We start from the raw sequence: 23,038 nt of genomic DNA, 5'->3' as shown, positions 1-23,038 counted from the left end.
TCAAATTAATCACAGTCTAAAATAACATTCAAACCCAGTTCATGTATTTCTTACTGGCAAAAATTATTTTGTGTGCCCTCTAGCGTAGAAACACCAAAATGGTTGTATCATAAAGGTCAGAAAAATATGCAATGAAATAACACAATATTTTGTGGTTAGAAAATGCATTTACTCATGCGTCGTGCTTCACACAAGTATCTTTTTTCGCCAGCCCAGTACACTGCAAGGTGACGAAGCTTAGTGATAGCAAGTAAAATACTTCACTGTTTTACCAGACTCGCACATATCAGTCGTCCACGATTTTATTTTATTTATTTATTAACATTTTTGCAGTTTAAAATGTAATGTATTTAAGGTTTGATGTATAGGGAGTTTTGATTCTGATGGTATAAGTTCATAAGCTTTGATGACAGATGTCAGACATTCAGCGCCACCAAATAATTTTCCACATTCGCACGCAGTAATTTTCACTCACATTTGCTTGCATGCTAGAGACCTGTTTTTACATTTTTGCATGAAGTTTTTCAGCAAATGAGCTCAACCTTGCTAACAGTGTCAAATGCGACATAAAAAAGCACCTTGAGCTGACCGCTCAATTGCACAGATCCTTACCCGCAATGCTCGAATTCGGCCGGCAATGCCATACCTGCAATGATGCGCAATTCCAGGCACAGAACCGAACACTGTTCTTGCGTACCGCGATGCGATGAGGGGGGAGTTTTCAAGTTATGCAGTTACATCATATCTAGCATTCTCATCTCAATCAGTACGTAAGACTTTTATTCAGAATGTATATGATTAATATAACATGTACAAAACATGTATAAATATAACATGTTTAATATAAGGGAGTTGTTTTACAAAGATAATTGGGTTCAAATTACTTTGTGTGAATTTTATCTATGCATTAGAGAGGGGGTACATGAAAGGATGTTGAATGTTTGAAGGGGTGTGCCACTGTAAAATGTTTGGGAACCACTGCTGTAGTTGAATTCAAAACTAACATATATGGACTAAAACCTACAAAGCTTCCATTTTGATTTCATGGTGCCTTTAAATTCTGAGAATCTTGTACCTTTCCAAAATAGCTTTACCAACATTAACGCACTCATATGAGACAGTAATGACCCGGTCAGTGTTCACATCACATGCTCTGCCCTCAAAAGTGTGTAGGGATACAATAATGATGCTGGATCTCTCACGCAGTTCAGGATAGTTTATGCATTTCTGCGTAACGTTGCGAACTTTAATGTGTGAACTTTGAACTTTCTATTGCCTTTTAGTTTTACACTGAACCAAAACTGGACAGTTAAAGACTGGAAACGCATAGACAGATCTGATGAATCTCGATTTCTGCTGAGATACACAGATGGTAGGCCCACTGCAGCCTCAGCTTTCTATTCTTGGTTTGGCTATCACGTACATGACCAACTCATTGTCAAGAACTACCTCAAATGAGCAATTCATTTGTGAATCTAACATCTTTATTTCTGATTCAAAACAGCCAACAGTAAACACCGTCTACACAGCATGATGAAGCGGTGTAGCTTTTGTCAATGCTATCACACTACCCAGTATAAAATAATAGCTTTGCTACTGAAAATCTTCTTGATTTAAAAACTGGCAAAGCTTCTACCTCGCAACTGAGAAATGTAGTTAAGCTAAAAGCTTTTGTCTTTGTAGCAAAGCTACTATCCAACACTGGAGGTGGGGGAAAATACAACATTTAAAAATAATTAAGAATCAATATTCAAAATTATGTTAAAAGCTGTTCACTTCTTTGTCTAACTTGTAGAACTTCAGTTGAATTTTATGAAAGCTTTGACTGTCATGTCTTCATGTAAATACAACCAAAATGGCAGTGTCCTCAACAGTTAAGGATTTTTTTTTTCAGGATTTGCCATAAGAATATGATGGCAGATGGCATAAAGACGTGAATTAATAAATGTTTTTAATATTTTGCAGTCATCAACAACAATGCCACATACTGTATTGATTAATTGCGTACCATTACAAAGAATCACAATATTACCACATCATATCCCAGATATAAATATAAAATCGTATCGCCAGGTCCCTGCTGATACCTGCCTCTACATGACATGAGCGTGTTTCAGTAGGAAGCTCCAAGCCAAGTTGATATCTGTGAAAACCTCTTTTAATCTACAGTACAGAGAAACACTGCCCCTGCTTGCAGAATCACTGAGCCAATGGGCAGTGGCAACAGAAAGTACATTTTTCTAGACGGTTTTTGCCTTTAGTAGACCTCCCCCTGAGGCTGACCGTCTATGCGAGACACCATGTGTGCCAGGTGGACTGTCACTGTAATTGGATCTTTATTCAGATATTTGATAAAACAAAAACAAGTCATTTTGGACTATGGGGTGGTGTTCTGCAGTCACTCATACTGTGAATGAGATGTTTAATAATACATAATCTGGTGCGTGATCATGAAGTTCAACTATATATTTTTTTGCTTCTGAAGAAAATACGTGCGCATTCAAAACTCACTGCCACATTGTTAGAGTGTTGTGCTTGGCTGTCAGGCTGTTGCCATGTGTGTTCTGGGTGGTTACTTACTGGACCAAGTTAAAAGAGCTCCTCTTTATGTCTCTAGATATGGCTCAGGTACAATACTGGGTGTAATCCAATTTCAATGTAATTAGTTACTGTAATGTAATACAGCAACTGACTTTTACTTAATTTAATTACTTTTAAGTATATTCATTGGGTTACACACATTTCTAAAATAATATTGTTTATTTAGATTTAAAACATGAATTGTTCATATTTACATCTGTTTGTACTTCAGAGACATTTGTGTGCGCAACCTAACAAGTCATTGAAAGAGAGAAACATGTGAGCTCATGATTTCTGTCCAACGATGAACAATGTGGAAATACACTCACCTAAAGGATTATTAGGAACACCATACTAATACTGTGTTTGACCCCCCTTTCGCCTTCAGAACTGTCTTAATTCTACGTGGAATTGATTCAACAAGGTGCTGAAAGCATTCTTTAGAAATGTTGGCCCATATTGATAGGATAGCATCTTGCAGTTGATGGAGATTTGTGGGATGCACATCCAGGGCACGAAGCTCCCGTTCCACCACATCCCAAAGATGCTCTATTGGGTAGAGATCTGGTGACTGTGGGGGCCATTTTAGTACAGTGAACTCATTGTCATGTTCAAGAAACCAATTTGAAATGATTCGAGCTTTGTGACATGGTGCATTATCCTGCTGGAAGTAGCCATCAGAAGATGGGTACATGGTGGCCATAAAGGGATGGACATGGTCAGAAACAATGCTCAGGTAGGCCGTGGCATTTAAACAATGCCCAATTGGCACTAAGGGGCCTAAAGTGTGCCAAGAAAAAATCCCCCACACCATTACACCACCACCACCAGCCTGCACAGTGGTAACAAGGCATGATGGATCCATGTTCTCATTCTGTTTATGCCAAATTCTGACTCTACCATCTGAATGTCTCAACAGACATCGAGACTCATCAGACCAGGCAACATTTTTCCAGTCTTCAACTGTCCAATTTTGGTGAGCTCTTGCAAATTGTAGCCTCTTTTTCCTATTTGTAGTGGAGATGAGTGGTACCCGGTGGGGTCTTCTGCTGTTGTAGCCCATCTGCCTCAAGGTTGTGCGTGTTGTGGCTTCACAAATGCTTTGCTGCATACCTCGGTTGTAACGAGTGGTTATTTCAGGCAAAGTTGCTCTTCTATCAGCTTGAATCAGTCGGCCCATTCTCCTCTGACCTCTAGCATCAACAAGGCATTTTCAGCCCACAGGACTGCCGCATACTGGATGTTTTTCCTTTTCACACCATTCTTTGTAAACCCTAGAAATGGTTGTGCGTGAAAATCCCAGTAACTGAGCAGATTGTGAAATACTCAGACCGGCCCGTCTGGCACCAACAACCATGCCACGCTCAAAATTGCTTAAATCACCTTTCTTTCCCATTCTGACATTCAGTTTGGAGTTCAGGAGATTGTCTTGACCAGGACCACACCCCTAAATGCATTGAAGCAACTGCCATGTGATTGGTTGATTAGATAATTGCATTAATGAGAAATTGAACAGGTGTTCCTAATAATCCTTTAGGTGAGTGTATATGCATTTGGTTAGGGTTAAGGATTTGAACAAACCCCTAACCTCCCATATTCAACTTGCACCTATTACTCGTCCCACATAATTTCTATACAGATGTCAATTATACCTCGGTTTGGTTGCCAACTTTCTACCAGCCAAATACGGAAATAAATAAATAAAAATTAATTTGCGTTGACGTGACAATATAAGGGGCCATTCACACCGAACACGTCCTTGTGATAAAACAAAGCTAGAAGCGGTGCAGAATGTCTCAGAATGTTTAACAGTTTTTAACAGTTTTAAACTTTAAAAGCTGTCTTAGGTGTGGTGCTTCTGCATCAGATGCTGTGAAAAACAGCTAGATGTAGCCCAGTGGTCAAAGGGTTCACATCTATCTAGAGCTTTTTTTCAGAAGAGAACAATTGAAAAATAACGCAGACCGATGCAAAAATGCTTTAAAAAAAAAAAAACCTATTTAAAACAATGACCAGGGAGAACCAAATTTCAAACAATCTCCACTTTAATAAAAAATCCCTTTTGTCAAAAGAACAAAACTGCAATCAATGGAGCGTTATATACACAATATTATTTTCATTAAGCTTTTTCTTCCCCATAATACCCATTTTTAATACACAACAGAATGTGCTTTCCATTTAATACTGGGCTCATCAGTTTGTAAAAGGTATATGAATTATTGTTAAAAATAGTATATATCACTAAAGCATAAATTTTCCCTTTCACGGACACTGTTTTAGTGAAAAATGCTTAACATGAAATAGGCTTGTGTTGGTTATTTTTCCTTAGATCACAGTTTATCACAATAGAAATGTAAGAAAATCACATGAAGAATTTTAACTAAACATTCTGTACATTTGTGTTAAGAATGCTGTTGTTTTTATCACAATAAAATTATGGTCCGAGTCTCTTTCCAGAATGAGGACAGACATTTGCAAGGCGATGCAATTAGGTGCAGGGTATTGTGGAATCACAATGATGGGAAACAATTATCATGCACTAAATTCTTTTGCTTTTAATGGAAAAATGATGAAGACTGATCTGATCTTTCCCTGGGTGCTTCTGTGTAGCATTTGCGTCAAGCAACATCTGATATCTAATCATGCGGAAGATGTCTGCATTTCTGTTCCCAGTAGTTTGGGTTTGAGAAACTAAAATATGTGACAAAAGGCATCTCTTATGGATTCAATATGGAACGTAATTTTGTTCTCTAAAATACGGGATGATTCTTTATTATACGGGATGGTTGGCAACCCTTATTATTCCTATTATAGCTAATTAATGTGGATTGATAAGGAAAGGTGTGCTTTTACTGTTCTATGTAATATTTATTACATTTCTATTGATATTCTACGTTAAATATCAAATGTGTTTGTTTTTTTTGCCTGTCAGACAGAAACCCCCATAGATTTACATTGAAGTAGGGACTAAAGCACTGTTGGGTAAGTTACAAAAAAAATTATACTTTAAATTGCCAATTACTCTAAAAACTGTAATCAAATTAATTTACTGATTACTTTTTTGGAAAAGTAATCTCATTACTAGTTACTTTACTCTTAAGGTGGTCACACACTGAATGAGAAGTGCCTAGGACAAGGCACAGGTATCAAACACAGGGCAAGTCAATGCGGTCCAGGTGGCAGACAGTAAACACAAAAGTTACCAAGGTTTTTCCCTTCTTCGAGAATGAACAACGCCAGAGTAAATGTCCTTTGACAATGATTTTGGGTCAAATTCAATGGAAAAAATTTGAGCAGCCTCCGGAGTCGTAGATGGGCACTGCTGAAATAGATTTAGCTTTTTAGTTGTTTTAGGGGTCTTTTACCACTATAGCTTTTGGTGTGGACCTGAATTGTAATGGTTTAGTGTGTTTGCTAAGTGTGTATATTGTTTTCCAAAATCTAATCTGGTTCTCAATTGCTATGGAAGCATGAATCACAATTGATGACCTATGATTTGGCTATTATAGTATAAAGTATTTCTTACTGCTGCTTTTATCCACAGAAATTGCCTTGACATATGTTTAAATATTTTCTCCTATCCCAGCCTAATATGCAGAGACAACTATTAGTAAGTTGATTCCCTGAAAAAATATAAACATTGTGGTGCAGTGGTGCAATCAAAACGTTGCTCTGTTTGTTGGAACATCCTGACCAGCCCGACATGGTTACATTGTCTCAATCACACCCACACACACACCCACACACACACACACACACACACACACACACACACACACACACACACACACACACACACACACACACACACGCGCACACACATAGGTTTGTTTCACTTTATAAATAGGGGCATCTCATAGACATCCATTGAATTCATAGCAGGCTAATTATATTTTCTATCCACTAACCCTAATCATGCCTCAAAACATAACCCTCATAGAAACCTGTTCATGCCAGTAGATTTAAAGCTAAACATGATTTGTATGATTAATGGTCCTTGTCCACACACACACACACACACACTCGTGCCAGCACACACACACAAGATGCTCACATAAATTTGAATGTTTTTGTGCATTTTGTTTTCCGCAAAATAATAATAATAATCTGGCAAAGCCCTCAGAACAGCCTAGGCAATAAAGGTCTCTTTTTTTCTTAATGGGGGAACTATGCACTAGTATTGATAAAAAGGCTAGAATGGCCCCTAACCAATTGAGATCTTTGTGAAATTAATCTTAAAGTCCCTGAATTTAAATTTCAACAAACCACATATTTTGTATGTAATGGTAGAACATTTGACATGCAAGAGCCGTTACACCAGGCAAATTATTCTTTGAAATCCCCTAAAACCATTCCTATGAATCTATTTGTGAGTTATCTTGGTGTGCAGACGACATGTCAAGTACAATATTCTTTATCCAGTAAATTTTTGGTTAGAGGCTAAATCACATGCTCAATTTTGTGATTATGTTAGTATTGCAAAAGTACTCCTGTTTCTCTGAGAACTGTTCACACTTGATGTGAGCTTTGACTGTTTCAACCAGACTTAAGGCCACAGGCCGGACTTTGAGTATCACTGCTTTATTGAATCACTGACAGTGATGGGACATTTTTGGATGTGGATGTGGTCTAAGCTTTGGTGAAGGTGAAGGCCTTAAATTTTAAAAGTAACATGAAATGGTGTTTGCTATGTACACAATATTGTTTCATTGATGAATCAATGTATTGCATTATAATAATAGATTACAAAGACAAACATTTCTCTCTCTTTTTTTTTTTTTTTTAATAATGAGCACCAATACATTTTTGGAGTTAAATATTGCTCAAGGACACAATGGTGGTGGCTGTGGAGATCGAACCAGCAACCTTCTGATTAACAGTTATGCGCTTTAGCCCACTACACCACCACCACTTAGATTTGTTTACATAGCTAATGTAATATATATATATATATATATATATATATATATATATATATATATATATATATATATATATATACACTAAATAAAGTTGGGTAAATTGTTTTTTATATTGACATTGTAAAATATTATAAAACATGCTGGAATACAATATTTTGTATTGAATGGAAGGCCTAAGGTTTGAATTACAATAGCTTTGAGAAAGAGCAGACTCTGGGATGCTTTCACTTCGCATTTAGCTACTTTAGTGTGTAATACTGCAATAACAATTCACAATCCATCTTAATCGGGCGCTATCTATACTGGAATAGGGCTGTGCCATGAGTATTTACAGCACAAACACTCCTCCTTTTTTGTGAAATTAGGCTTATAGGATTTATCTTTCATGAAAAATGTTTTCCTGGTGCAATTAACATTGCACTATTACCACCCATGGAAAGCAAGCAAACCATATTTGGTTAAAAAGAGATGTTTGTGTAATGTTTCTAGCAATTTTGGCAGTAGTAAATCATCAAATGATAGAGAAGAGCATTGTAACTGGGCATATCCAGACATGCAGTGTTGTCAACACACTTTCGCAATTTAAAAAGCAGATTCAGTTGCCTGGATTGCAGTGATGGTGTACACTGATACTATTCAATACACTCATGCTGTTCAGTCGCCACATAGCACTGATCTCGGTATTATGCTGCATCCTCAACAACCGGGCACTCAAAACCTACTGACAAGATCAGGAATTGCGCTATGTACAGCTGAAGTCAGAAGTTTACATACACCTTAGCCAAATACATTTTAGCCAAATACAGAGAATGATTTCTTTCAGCTTTTATTTCTTTCATCACATTTCCAGTGGGTCAGAAGTTTAAATACACTTTGTTAGTATTTGGTTGCATTGCCTTTAAATTGTTTAACTTGGGGCACACGTTTTGTGTAGCCTTGCACAAGCTTCTCACAATTAGTTGCTGGAATTTTGGCCCATTGCTCCAAACAGAACTGGTGTGACACAGTCAGGTTTGTAGTCCTCCATGCTCGCACACACTTTTTCAGTTCTGCCCACAAATTTTCTATCGGATTGAGGTCAGGGCATTTTGATGGTTAAAGTTTTGTTTCATCAGACCAGAGGACATTTCTCCAAAAGTAAGATCTTTGTCCCCATGTGCACTAGCACACTGTAGTCTGGCATTTTATAGCAGTTTTGGAGCAGTGGCTTCTTCCTTGCTGAGCAGCATTTTAGGTTATTTTGATATAGGACTCGTTTTACTGTGGATATAGATACTTGTCTACCTGTTTCCTCCAGCATCTTCATAAGGTCCTTTGCTGTTGTCTGAGATTGATTTGCACTTTTCTCACCAAACTACATTCATCTCTAGGAGACAGAATGCGTCTCCTTCCTGAGTGCTATGATGGCTGCGTGGTCCCATAGTGTTTATACTTGCTTGCTATTGTTTGTAAAGATGAACTTGGTACCTTTAGGCATTTGGGAATTGTTCCCAAAGATGAACCAGACTTGTGGAGGTCCAAAATAAAACATTTCTGAAGTCTTGGATGTTTTCATTTGATTTTCTCTTGATGCCAAGCAAGGAGGCACTGAGTTTGAAGGTAGGCCTTAAAATACATTCACAGGTACACCTCCAATTGACTCCAATTAGCTATTATCAGAAGCTAATTAAAGCTGCTTAAAGGCACAGTTAACTTCTGACCCACTGGAATTGGTCAATTAAAAAGTGAAACAATCTGTCTGCAAACAATTGTTGGAACAATTACTCATGTCATGCACAAAGTAGATGTCCAAAACGAAATGATATGACATCTGTGGAGTGGTTAAAAAAACATGTTTTAAATACTTCAAACTTAGTGTATGCAAACTTCAACTTTAAATTGCCTTCAGCACAGATTTTTTTTTTCTTTGGCTGTTTTTGCACTGTCACCTGATTTGCACAATCCTTTTGTGAATTGAGTGCTAAAACAACACAGACAGTACCTTCATATAAACAGATCCTTCAAATTGTCAGTGAATTCCCTTCTCTTTCTCCTGGGACTCCACACATTTATTTGACAATGTGGACTGCTGTAGTAACTGCTCGCTTCATTTTCTGCAGAAACAACACATGCCCCTGGACTAGTAATTCATCCAAATGCTGACACAGTGGCAAGAGCTGCCTAAAGAGAAACATTGCTCATTTCCTTGCAGACATCTCTACATCCTTCGCACCTGTAAACAAAACACCCAAAGAGCATTCCGATTGTTAAGCCACGATGAAGTACACTTACTACACTTCTGTGATTTGGCAAGCTGCTGTAGTTATCTGGATATTGTTTTCTCATTGAATTTCTCATGGGGACATAACTTTGCTCAGGTAAAATCAACTTGGTTATTAAGTAGCAGAACTGTATCAAAAAATTGTATTACATTGTTTCAGCCAACAGCCAAGGTCATGAGTTGTGCCTTTAATGCTTACTTTCACTGGACACAACTTGCCTTGATCAAGTGTTGGAGTTCATGTTATGTAAAGACAGGCAGGTCTTTGTTGTTGCCAGTAGTGGCAGCATGCAGAGAGAATCATGCAACAATACAAAGTCAAGTAAGCAGTGCACATGCTATTCCCTAATTAAGCAATGCATACAAATTGTTTGAAATTGGGGTGTTCAAAACTATACATTTTCAAAATCGACTAATCATCCTGAGGAAGCCCTGTATAATTATGCTGGATGGGTTCACCTCACTGTGACCAGTTGTGTAGCTTAAGAGAAGGGTTGTTTCATTCTTTTAGGAAAATTTCTTAACTGCTGCAAATCACCTTCTTTCTGTCATTGGCCTACATCATAGTTAGGTATGATCTGGAGCTCCACCTACTTTGAGGCCAACAGCTAATTCATGTATATGAGCATTCTGTGTATATATATATATATATATATATATTACATTAGCTATGTAAACATATATGTATATATATTACTCTAAATCATCATCAAGTAGTTAAACAGCTTCTTTTTCTGATCTTGTGTTGTGGCGTAGTGGGCTAAAGCACACAACTGTTAATCAGAAGGTTGCTGGTTCGATCCCCACAGCCACTACCATTGTGTCCTTGAGCAAGGCACTTAACTCCAGGTTGCTCCGGGGGGATTGTCCCTGTAATAAGTGCACTGTAAGTCGCTTTAGATAAAAGCATCTGCCAAATGAATAAATGAAATTCTAATCAAGAATTGTGTTATAAAAGTCATTGATAACACATTTTACACGTGACAGTGGTTGATGTTTTACATGTAGTTTTGAGCATCCTCATATGTACAGTGAATGCCACTCTAAAAACCTCCCACAGCGGTGTTGCCGGTGTCTGAATTTTCACATACAGTATGTCATTGCTCTGCTGTTTTGAACTTCTTTTTACCTCTGAACAAAGAACGAAGAAGAACTTCTCTGTAAATATGCTGATGCCCTCAGTTACTACTATTTGAAGTATCTGAGGGTCACACTATAAGTACCCTACACCTTAAACAAATATTTTGTAAAGTAACTAAAATATGTTCTTCATGTTGTAACATTAAATTAGCTGGTTTTATTCAAGACAAAACATTTTTTATTCCGAAGTCATTTTCACAGTGTATATCAAGTTGAACTAGCTCCTTAAGCTAACAATTGCAGGTTACCACTTTGTCCAGTGTAGTGCCATACAGAATTTGCACACTTTTATCAAATTTTCTGCACAATTGTGGAGGGAAATTTTGCAGAATTAGTTTATGATATGTTAAGGTAAAACATGTTAAATGGAGCTGAGAATACTACTGTGCACTCTTATTGGTAACTGAAATAATGTTCAAATTCTGGACCTTGCATGGGCTTTACAAAACAATACTATGGTGCCACAATGGTACATTGATGGCATCATATAATAATAATGTACATGTAACTGAATGATTACCATAGTCATATGACATGGCTCTCTGGAATAATTGTTTCTGATTGGTCAATTGGGAATTCTGTTGTTGAATATTTTTAATTACACTAAACTGTATAATTGACCATTGTGCCTGGCAATCGATTTCCGAGTTACTGTATTTGGTAAGTAGCCTTGTAAAAGGATAAACTGGGATAATACACAGCCTCCAATTTGCGTATGGGTTCTGATCACCCTGCCGAGGTGTACTTTGCTATTATGACAAAGCCCTATTTATAAGTTTGAATATTAGTCTTTAAAACACTTTCTCAGACTGTGCAGTATCAGTGCATTTCTCCTTGTGTTTCAGACCAACAGTAGAGAAGGACTCTTTCACAGTGAGAAGGACTCATCCTGTTTAGATTATAGTCTAGATGTTGACATGACTCTCCGGGGTCTTCAGGAAATGCTTCTGAGCTGGATGCCTCTCATTACATGTGACATTACGAACACCACAGGCAGAGAAAATTACAAACGCACTGCAAGCAAGAATGCCACTTTAATTTGAGCTTCTGCTGAAATGCACAGAACCCTGTTTTTTTGTTTCTCAGGTCACTTACTGAAACATCAAAGATTTTCAATGTGGTCTTAGGCTTTTGGACCACACTGAATGTGAATATATATTGCTGTATATCAATGTATTTTTATATTAGTGTATATTATTTAAAATTATACAATATATTTCCTTGCATTCATTTTGTGAAAAACTAAGGAAAACATATCACAAAATGCCACTGTCATTGTTTTCAGTGCATAAGCAGCAGACTTCACATATTCACTTTAATGCATGAAGCACATACAGACTATATATTTATTTCATTAAATTGCAGTCTTTGCGGTTTAATAATTCCCTTTAGAGATCTGAACAGGCCTTAAAATGAAGACCAAACCCGACCCATACCAGAGTCTAAAAAATTCGTCATAATGCAGTCATACCTCAAATGTGAATTTTGAATGCGTATTGAAGCGTATTGAAAAAAAACAAAATCAAAATTCACATTTGAAATATGAAAATGTGTTGTAGAACAAAATGTCCAAGTTTGTTAAAGTATTTACCACATTCTTTATTTGTCCCATAAATCCAAAACTGTCATTATAAAAACCCATAAGAAAATCCAGAGGGAACCCATGGTGAATTAGTCTTCCGTATTCACCTGCAAATTGATGTTACAGCTGAACAGCTCTATTCCAGATGGTACGGATCATAGTCATTTGTAAAAACATTCTTATATCCTGATAGTGGTTCACAGTTACCTTGACAGTGACTCAGTTTTAGTAATTGTATCAAAAGAGACATGCAATTATGAAATTCAAGGTTTGTGAGATACAGTACACTAAAGTTAACTCATTAATGCTGAAGTGTGTAATTCTTCCATGTTAATATATTTTCTCCTGCCCAAGTTTAAAATGCAAAGCAAATTGTAGAACAGAGGGGAATTTTATCAATCCATATCTTCTTACATTTTGGTCTTTTCTTCACACAAAGCTATTCCAATGGATTCAGTTGACTTGGAATAAAGCGCATATGTGAAATTAACAAAAATGTTTTGGTGCTTTTTCATTTTTTTAAGAATTTATTTGCACAACCATGGTCACTAAACTCTCTTATATTTATAAGAGCTGTATAAATAGTCTTCAAAATTTCTCCTTTGTGTTCCATGGTATAAAAACAAAACAACAAACCTTCAGTCATTATAAGAGTTATAAGGGGAGAATTTTAATACTGTTGTGTTGCTTGATTTTTATGTACAATTTTTTTTAAAGAATTTAATAGTTTGTCATGCTTTTAAGTGGGCCAATGTGAAGTTGATTTACTGATGTACAAAGCTATTAATTCATCTCAACAGTTCTTAGCTTGTTTTTGGATATGTAGCCTACTTAAAGAATATGACTTGAAGTTACAGAATACAATAAGTTGCAAAAAAACCAAACATTTGCATAAAAAGGATTTAATGCAGCTTCTGTTAAACGGCATTAATGATCATGATTATTATTTCAATGTAAGTATTTGACAATTGTGATTTTTTTAATTATCATGCAGTGCTAATTAACACCCTTGTTCAATCTACAAAAAATGGATTTGAGTCGTATATGCCAAGAAATCGTTTTTTTCTGCCTATCTGAACAAAGGATTTTTTCATGTATGTCAGGAATAATTAATGTTTTCCATTGTTAGAGCAGTTTATATAGAGTAGAGGAGAATGAGGCTGCTGTGTCTTTATGGCCTCAGGTAAAACAGGTGAGGAATGTGTTAGCTGAAGTTTGTTTGGTATGTATTGCCCTGGAGGCTTAAAGCTGTGAAGATTTTACCAGGATCAGTCAACAACATCATATTGTACAACTATGCCCAATGCACAGTGTAAATAAGGATGTTCTGTGTGTTGTTACTGTCACCTATTCATGTCATAATCTTTGGTTTCTGCTCTTGAAATTTGGCATTTTTAATTTGAGGTATTTATAATTGTAGGTTCCTGTAGCTCAACTGTGAGTTCCAGTAGCTCAATTGGTAGAGCGTGTCCCAATTCACCTAATTACAGTATACTATGACCTTAAAATGTGCACTCTTTTTGTAATGGAAGTGTTTACTTTTTAATGTGTAGCAAAAAAGGGTGCAAGTATTGGGAAATAATATAACATCATAAAATCGCATCTTGAAAACCTCAGTAGCATTGCTAGATGCATCCTGTCAACTTACACTGACCTGTCAATCATCCCGTTACAGTTATCGTGACATGCATGTTCCTCGTTTAATTTTTACTATTATTTATTCATGAGTCTTCAATGTATTGTATTAACTATACCCTACAATGATTCCTACCATATTGGAGAAGACTAGCATGTTGTTGAAGATCTGTCGCCAGGGGCCTGGCCCGAAGGATTGCAAGGGGTGATGGTGTCACCCTAATAATAAGCTTTGCAAACCCAACACGGACACTGTTCGCATAGTGGGGACAGTGTACAACGGCTTAACCCATCCGTGTCTCATACAACCTACTCTTTGACAATGTTATGCCTCACAAACCCCCACCCACACTTTTTTTTCTCCCCTTTTTCTTCCCAATTTGGAATATCCAATTCCCAATGCACTCTAAGTCCTCATAATGGCATAGTGACTCACCTCAATCCAAGTGGCGGGGGATGAATCTCAGTTTCCTCCACGTCTAAGACTGTCAACCCGTGCATCTTATCACATGGCATGTTGAGTGCGTTACTGCGGAGACATATCACGTGTGGAGGCTTCACGCCATCCACTGCGCCATCCACGCACAACTCACCACGCACCCCACCGGGCCAATTTGGTTGCTTAGGAGACCAAGCTGGAGTCACTCGGTAGGCCCTTCTATTCGAACTTGCGAACTCCAAGGGTGGTAGTCAGCGTCTTTACTCACTGAGCTACCCAGCCTTTATTTTTCCTTTGGCAGTATCACATGCTGTTTACATCATTACAGCAGTCCCTTGGAAGAGAATCTTGATGTGCAGTATTTCAGTGATACAATTAATTACAAAAAGAAAATGAGAACAGACAGTTGTATTAATTTGGTTAATTGATGTTTGTAATATTCCCGTACAACAGAAAGACGCATGTGCCTTTTGTGTGTGTGTAACATTTCTGTGATAAATTCTAAGAGAAAAATACTTAACTTACACTGTCAAGTTTGCATCTTCTACTTCTGAGCTGTTACCCAACTTCAGTAATAAACAGCTGCCGCTAATACTCAAGGTAGTACTCGCATTGATGAGGCAATCTTACTGTGATTCAGGCACAAAAGTACAATGTAAAAAGAGACCTGTGGTGGCAGTGGGAAGAGGTTGGAACTGAATTTGAGATTGGCACCAAAGTACCCTTTGGAAAGTCCCCTTCAGACTCTGAACTCATCTTAGGAGGGATCTTGCAGTTTTCAGCTCCTGCAGACTGTCATGATGTATGGCAGCATAGAGATTTGATCGCGTATCAGAGTCACATTGGGTGAACAGCTGCTGACTCTCAGTGGAGGTGATATCTTGAGATCTCATGCTCTTGCCTCAGTCTACTTCTCATTCTGTCTGTCACATTCTCTCCTTAGGCCCTTTCCCAGCACACACACGTTGATAAGCATTTTTGGGAAGTAGATAATTTAGTGACTTACTTAAAGGAACAGCTCACACAAAAATTCTGATTATTATTTTCTCACCATAATGTCACTCCAAACCTGAATGACTTTTTTTGTACCGACGAACACAAAAGGTGTATTAAACAAAAGTATTTACAGGATTTACATCTTTAAATCAAACTTAATTGGTTCTTGCTACATGACATCATAATGTTTGGTCACAACCATTCATGAGTGCTATTAGGAGTGCTCAAATTGAGCCATAATGCAAGCAGTACCGGCACTGATGACAAAATTACATCACAGTACCGGCAGCAACTCTTGCACACCGGCAACTCTTCTTTGAAAGAGTAGCTGTGGGCCGGATGGAGAAACACTCAAGGATCTTGATATTGGAAAAATATCAAGGATATTTTCTTATGCATCTCCCTATATTATTCTCATCTCATCTGGTAGAGCCTGACATGCGCAATGCCAAAGTCAAAGGTTCAATTGTCTGTAACAACTGCATTTTGATATCTCTATTTGAAGCCCACATTTAATCCAGAACCAGGTATCATGTTGGACAGGGAGTTATTTTCCTTGGAATTCTGTTCAATATTTGCCCAAAATGAACCCTTTGCAGTTACTTTTATCTTCTATAAATTTTATCTCCCAATTTTCCTTCCAAAGAGCTTTTGCCAGTTTTCAAACAATACAGCAATCAACTGCAGAACAAAGCCAATGTAAGCACTGAAATTGTCCTTCCTTAATGAGCACTATTATCTGTATTGTTATTTTATAAGCGTTGATGGATCGCCATCACACAGTCTAGAGGTGATTGAACGGTTAGTGTGCCCACATTGCAGAGGTGTCGAATTGGACAAAGGACATCATTTGATAAGCAGTATGGATGAATAGAAAAGTGGGCAGCCACTGATGTGGTAAATGCTACCCCACTGCAGATGGCAGTGCCTTTGGCATACCATATCCCGTAGGGGCCGAGATGAAAAAAGAGCAGGGTTTGGAATAGAGCAGGTCGATAGAGGAGAAGAGTTTGGTGTGTTTGCCCAGATTTAGAAGCCTTGTGTCTAGACAAACAAGTGTAAAGTCCCTACGGTTTAGGAAAACGGAGAAATGCAGTATGTAGGACTAGTTTTTCTTTGTTGGACAGCTTTTAAATGTGACTCTTTTCCTGTCACTGTTGTAGGGTTGGACCCTTCTCTGTCTCTGCTCCTTTTGTTTGTGTCTTCCTGATTTTTTCTAAAATACCCTCTCTCTCTTTTTACCTCTATCTGCACTCCTCTCTCTTTTTCTGTGGAAAGCTTTGTCAGACGTTGCTTGGGAGATAAAAAAATAATGGTCAAATCTGTTTCCATGGCAACTGATTCTTGGTACCAAGACGGCCCCTGCCTCTCTTCCCCTTCCTGTTCTTTCAATTTTAAAGACAATGTTTGGAATGGAATACTAGTTGTCGTTTAGCAGGGCAATTCATAAAATATCCCTGATAGATGTGCAATTACTTTGTTGGTGATATAAAATGAAGTAGCATTGTCAATATTGTAATGGTTTTAATGCACTTTTTATTTGGCATTACATTAAGTTTACTAGTTTTGCAATCCCTCTGTACCTCGCATAATGTTAGTATTAGAGCATTAAGATGTTTTAATAGCTTTTCCAATTGAAGCATCACTAGGTTAAAATGCCGTCAGTGTTGGTCGATTCATTATTATGATTCACGTTTTTTGTTTCATCACTGTTTCATCACATGGAGTGTGACCTCGCTCATATATTACAATTAGGGCTGTTAATCGATAATTAAAAAAAAATCAAAGTAATAACATGAGATGATTATTAATTTATAGAATGAATCTAAATGAATCCCATTATCCCATATCAATATTTGCTAATAAAGGCCCATAAATATAATTCAGAATAATAATAGACAATAATGCATTCTGATTCAAAGTCATTATATTTTTGTTGCAGACAAGTGAGTAGACTTTAATTATTGGCTTACAGTCCACAGCAATCCATTTAGCTATTAACACAGAGCTGTTCTCACAGGATGTGTTTTTGCGTTACATCTGCACTGTTTTGTTTAGTCTATGTACACATGTGTCATTCAGATGTATGCTTTTGACCATTTCACTATGGTTACAATGTGTTTGAATGGTTTTCAGCATCTCATGCATAAACACTGTGTTTTTCAAACTTTGAACGTATTTCAAGACCCCTGCATTCAGAGTTGTGCTCTTCTTTGTCTGGTCTCGGTAAGTGTGGTTTGTTGCATGTAAAACTGCATGTTACCTGTACAGCTGTAGTTGCACTGACTGCCCCCCGCTGACTAGAACTGTTTAGGTGGTACTTCAAGCTTGCGTTGCTCCATTAGTTGAAAATAAATCCTTATAACAGAATATACATACAGTCTGGGGCATTATTAGTTGCATTTTGTTTAATTTTTTTATAATATAATTAATATCAATATCAGACTTAATTAACATGCTAAATCGACAGCCTTAATTAAAATGTTATTGGAAAAATATAGTCAGGTAAATATTGCGGTTTATTACTGTGTATTCTGATATTAACAAAATACAGAACGTGACATGTCCCAAAAAAGTCGAGACAAGGAAGAACTTATTATTAAGGGGTGTTTTTTGGCACACCGCAAAGCAGATGTTTACAGATCCCATGCAACATCGCAACTTGCATTATTAATATAGAATTGAATTGATGTGCAGCCACTGGAGTGCATATATCTGCTTTGTAACACGATTTTGAATGCGGCTGATCAAGTCATGAAATATCCTTTTTTATAATATTAGATTTACTGTTTTGTGTCATGTTTTTTGGTTTAAAGGTGAAGAGTGTAATTTCTGCACTACTAGTGGCACCAAATGGAATTACAAAAATTTATTATATTTTCAAAAAGCTTTGCCATTACGCCATTTTGCACTCTCTAGTTCCCTATGAACAAATAGGGCATACTACATAAAAAGTGATAAACTTTAGCGTCATAATGAACAAGACCACTATAATATTTACACATCAGACAGAAAGTTTTGAAGAGGTACACATGAGGTACAATGGTTCCTCTGGTAAATATTAAGCGAAACAACAGCACTGTATCTGAAAATGTTGGCATCCTAGGCGAGATCGCTGTTGTTGATGGTGGGGAGACGGCAGTTTGTTAGGGACTTGCTTGGTAATCTCGTTATTTGTGCTCCCATTTACCTGAGCAATCTCATAATTTGTGGTGGTGTGTGTGTATCCTCCCCCTTGCAAATGGCGATGCTAAATTTATTTTCCTCTGAACACATCTGCTATAGTTTTTCATTTTACCCTGGCTGAACAAGGAGCCACACCCCAAACTCACGCTATGGAGCTTAGCTGGCCACTCAAAATCTAAACATCAAAGTTTTGATAGTGCCTGGGAACTAAGGTAAACCCACAAATTGCTCACTTATTGTTGTCAATGTTCAGTAAACTGAGATATTAGAATGCATTTGACATAAAACTTCACCTTTAAGTGTTGAACAATGTGAAGTAGTTTTGTACTGATGTAAGATTTATCATTTATGGATAAAGTTATCTTTGGTTTGAAAAACAATTAATGTTTTTAAATAATGATTTGATTAAAAAATTATTATAAAAATAGGCATCATAGCATATCATTTTTTAACAAAACTATTTTTAGTCATACAATCCACTCCTTGGTGCAATACATTTCTTGTATTTCCCATCTCTCTCTCTCTCTCTCTCTCTCTCTCTCTCTCTCTCTCTCTCTCTCTCTCTCTCTCTCTCTCTCACACACACAAAGCCATATGTTGACTCTCAAGGCCATAGTTGCATTGAAGTGTTATGTTTCAAGGCTGGTTTCAGATCTTTACGACGCTTAGACCTGCTTTGCAGAGCTGAGGTTTTCATGTAATGGGCTGTGACAGAGTGTGAATGTGTCCAAACATTGTCCACTCTGTCAGTAGGTGATGATCCATGTTAATTTGATACTGAATCTGAAGCCATTCAAGTAGATCAGAGAGGAGGTTCAGTAATATTCTGCAAAAGAGGGGTTGAAAATTGGCAGTCTTGTGTTTTTGTTTGACTTGACACTCTTTCATGCCTAAATAATAATAAAAATCTGTGAGGTAATTCAATGTAGGACCTTAGTACATATGAAATACAGTTAAGGCCAGTGAAGCATTGCATGCTAGCAGGTTCTTCAATATGAGTAAACGTTTGATCACTCTTCGTTCTTGTTGTGCCAGATATGCGTAGGCATTCAGCAGAGGAAGAGTGTGACACTCACATGTGGCCATGTTTTATTTAGAATGACGTCTTTATCAAGCAGATATGCAAAGATCTTCCACTTCAAATTGTTCTTATCTCATGGCAAGTATAAAAATGAACTGTCATTTATTATGTGGAAGCGTTTTCACGGAGGTATCATTCCTAAGACACAGCTCTGTAATGAAATGCTCATTATAGAACTGACATATATTGGTGTCTATGAGCCAAAAGATTTGATTTCAGTGATTTCTCCACTGGAGAGTTCTGGATTCTGAAGATGTTTTGTTTGGAGTATTGCTATATATAGCTAGAACAGCATCAAACCAGCAACCAACTAAATTGGTTGCTGGTCTAAGCTGGTCTTTTCACCAGGGACGTCTCGGGAAGCCAGACTTTTGACTATCAATCCATCTAATTCTAGCCAAGAACCTCCCGTTTAGAGACTGTCTGACCGAAATCTAAAGCGATCAATCATATTTTAATTTGTTTTACGAGTCATTTAGAGGTGTTTTTTTTTATCTAAAAGAGTTGATCAAGAAACTGCTTGCCATTTTTGTGTGCTTTTTGCATCCAGCAGTCAGTAAACGGAATGTGGGCGGTTTGTGGGCAAGTGGTGCTTTCAGTGGAACTTGCTTAAAAATGGCAAGGGTTCAGAGCTGATAATCAAATAATCAAGAATTACATTGAAAATGTATTTCAGAACCAATACCTGATACAGAGAACCTGTGAAAAATATAGGTGCATTTTGTCTCCACAAATTGAATGCTTTTCGGTAAAAGCTTGCACAATAGATTGTTGTCCCCTGTCATCATTATTGGGCCTAATTCAATAGTCCGTTCACTTACTGTCTGGTGTGTAGGACTGGAAAGCATAAAAAATTAATTAAAAAAAAATCACCACATTTGCGCATGGTGTTTTAGTGCAAAAAGCTACGTCTTGTTCACCACCACCTGCAATCTAGTTTATGCAATCGCAATCATCATTGAAATCGCATTTAAATTATGTCATTATTATTCCTTTCCACAGAAACATGCCTCCTTTCTATGTAAATTAGGTTCATAATACTGTAGGTTATGCTTCATAAAAAAAATTACTCTGCAATTTACATCGTGCTAATACCGCCAAATGAATGCAGGTGGTAAAATGAATTTTATTCCTATTTATTTATTACTGTTAAATGTATTTCTTTATTTATCAATCCTATCAGCAGTAATTCATTAAGTAATAATCAAATGATGCTATAATCTGACATTTATATTCAGAAGCGTGGTGTAGTCAAGCGCACTTTCAGCATGTTAATGAGATGATTCATTTGATTGGATCACAGTCGTGGGGTGATTCTGGACAGTCCCGACAGAGTGTGTCAGATCAAAGTGGTTTGCTTCATCCTCCGCCATATATTGCTAAGAATTGGCCCATATGATTGGAATTGCACAATGCAAATTGTGTTCAGCAGTGATTTTGTGGGCATGTTTGCACCATTGTCTGATCTGAATAATTCGTTAAGAGAATTGAGAATCTGATTATGACACCATTTCACCCGCTTTTGGTGCCCCCGCTGGACATTTCACTGGGAAACTGCAGCCTAACATGTTATAAAGCACGCAAATTAAAAGTTTTACCATGGCAACGTAATGTTCATAATGTTCATGGTAAATTCTGAGAAATAATCTCAGAATTTACCAATGTTTGTCTGGTTAGTGGTATCAGATCATGAAAAGATACTCAGTGCTTTGTTTGAGGAACTTAATTGCAAGTAAACTAGATACCTACAAACAAAATGTTATATTTTGCTTTAATTTCTGAGTTGTGTCTGTAAATAATCAGCATTTGTTGCTTGCCATTCAGAAACAAATTAGATTGCCAAATCTACAAACATATATTTCTATTGTTTCTATGTTTTCTGTATAAATGATCATGGACATCACTTAAATAATTTTATTTTATTTAAATTTTTTATGGTGGACTGTTATTGTAGGATGGTGGATTTCAGCTTTACCTACTCCTAAACGGCATGTAAAAACAAAATGATGTGGTTAGTTACTTTTCTTGTCTGTCAAATGTCTCTTTCTGAATTGGCTGCAAAGTGGACATGATGTTTTGCCATCAAAGTCTGGCTATGCAAGACTACATTATACTAGATGAGCCCTCTGTAAGTACACTGTCTGGAAAGCTGGTTTATGCTGTGGCAGGTTAAGTGGTCATGTTCCTTCTTCCCCATGTGCTCTCCACATGCTGGTTTGTGGGGCATTACGATGATGTGATTTGTTAGGAGAGGGCAGTGAGAGGGATGTTATTAGATTAGGCCATGGCGTTCAATAAAAATGACTGATGTCCCCCCAAGGAGAGAAGGTCTTAAACTGAAGATGTCTGTGGAGGCCTCCAGGCATGATTATATAAGTATGACCTTTATTTAGTTTAATTGGAGAAGGGTTCTCTATGTCAGCCACTGTTTTGTTTAAAAAGGGTGCTTGCAATGCAGTGTACGAAGGGTATGACATTTACTTTAATCTGGATGCCACATTAATTTGTACTTGAATATGTACTTGATTATGCAGAACCCACTTATATTTTATCTGCATCAGCAGTAATAAAGTAGGGCAGGATTTCATATATCTATTGAGTAGTCTTCTCAAAAAAGTACAACTACAGTACAATATATAAATTAGACTCTAAAATCTAATTGGATGAGCCACTTTCAAAGCTGTTGTAAAGATATTATATACTGTATATTAATTGCAGCAATTTGCAATAGAGTTCAAATAAACTTAAGGCCAGTTTTCCACTTGTCTTGACTTTTTTTTGGAGACGTCGCACTCTATATTTCTGCATTTCTCTTGTTTCTTCATCATTCTCATATGTGAAAAACATAATGCAATCCTGCACATTGATAATATATCAATGCAAGTATATTTACCATGGTATAAACGGTATAGCAAAATCACTACTGGTTGAAACATATTTACTGTTGATTGGCATTTACCTTCATACCACCCAATCCTATAAAGAAGTGATTTGGTTCTGCAAGGTACTGTGGTTGAATTGTATTAGTCATAGTTTCATAATTTGGAGAGAAGTACCAGTCGTGATGTTCTCCTAGAGGAGCACTTTAAACTCCTGATTATAACATTCAGTTTCCTCGTTTTTACTTTTTTAAAAATTTTTTTTGGCTCCACAATTGTGTTCACTTTGCTAACTATATAATTATTATTGAAACTATATAATAAAATATGACTTAATT

At 37.0% G+C, this 23,038-nt stretch overlaps 1 protein-coding gene across 4 annotated transcripts in view; it reads left to right on the top strand.

Moving 5' to 3' along the window:
- LOC127632407 (protein 4.1-like) overlaps positions 1-23,038 on the top strand; it is a 148,265-nt gene that overhangs the window by 48,624 nt on the left and 76,603 nt on the right. The window lies entirely within an intron of this gene.

The sequence above is a fragment of the Xyrauchen texanus genome, chromosome 39, assembly GCF_025860055.1.
Source record: "Xyrauchen texanus isolate HMW12.3.18 chromosome 39, RBS_HiC_50CHRs, whole genome shotgun sequence".
In the NCBI taxonomy this organism is placed as follows: Eukaryota; Metazoa; Chordata; class Actinopteri; order Cypriniformes; family Catostomidae; genus Xyrauchen; species Xyrauchen texanus.
The sequence above is the reverse complement of the archived record's forward strand: the minus strand, read 5'-3'. Positions and strand labels throughout refer to the sequence as shown.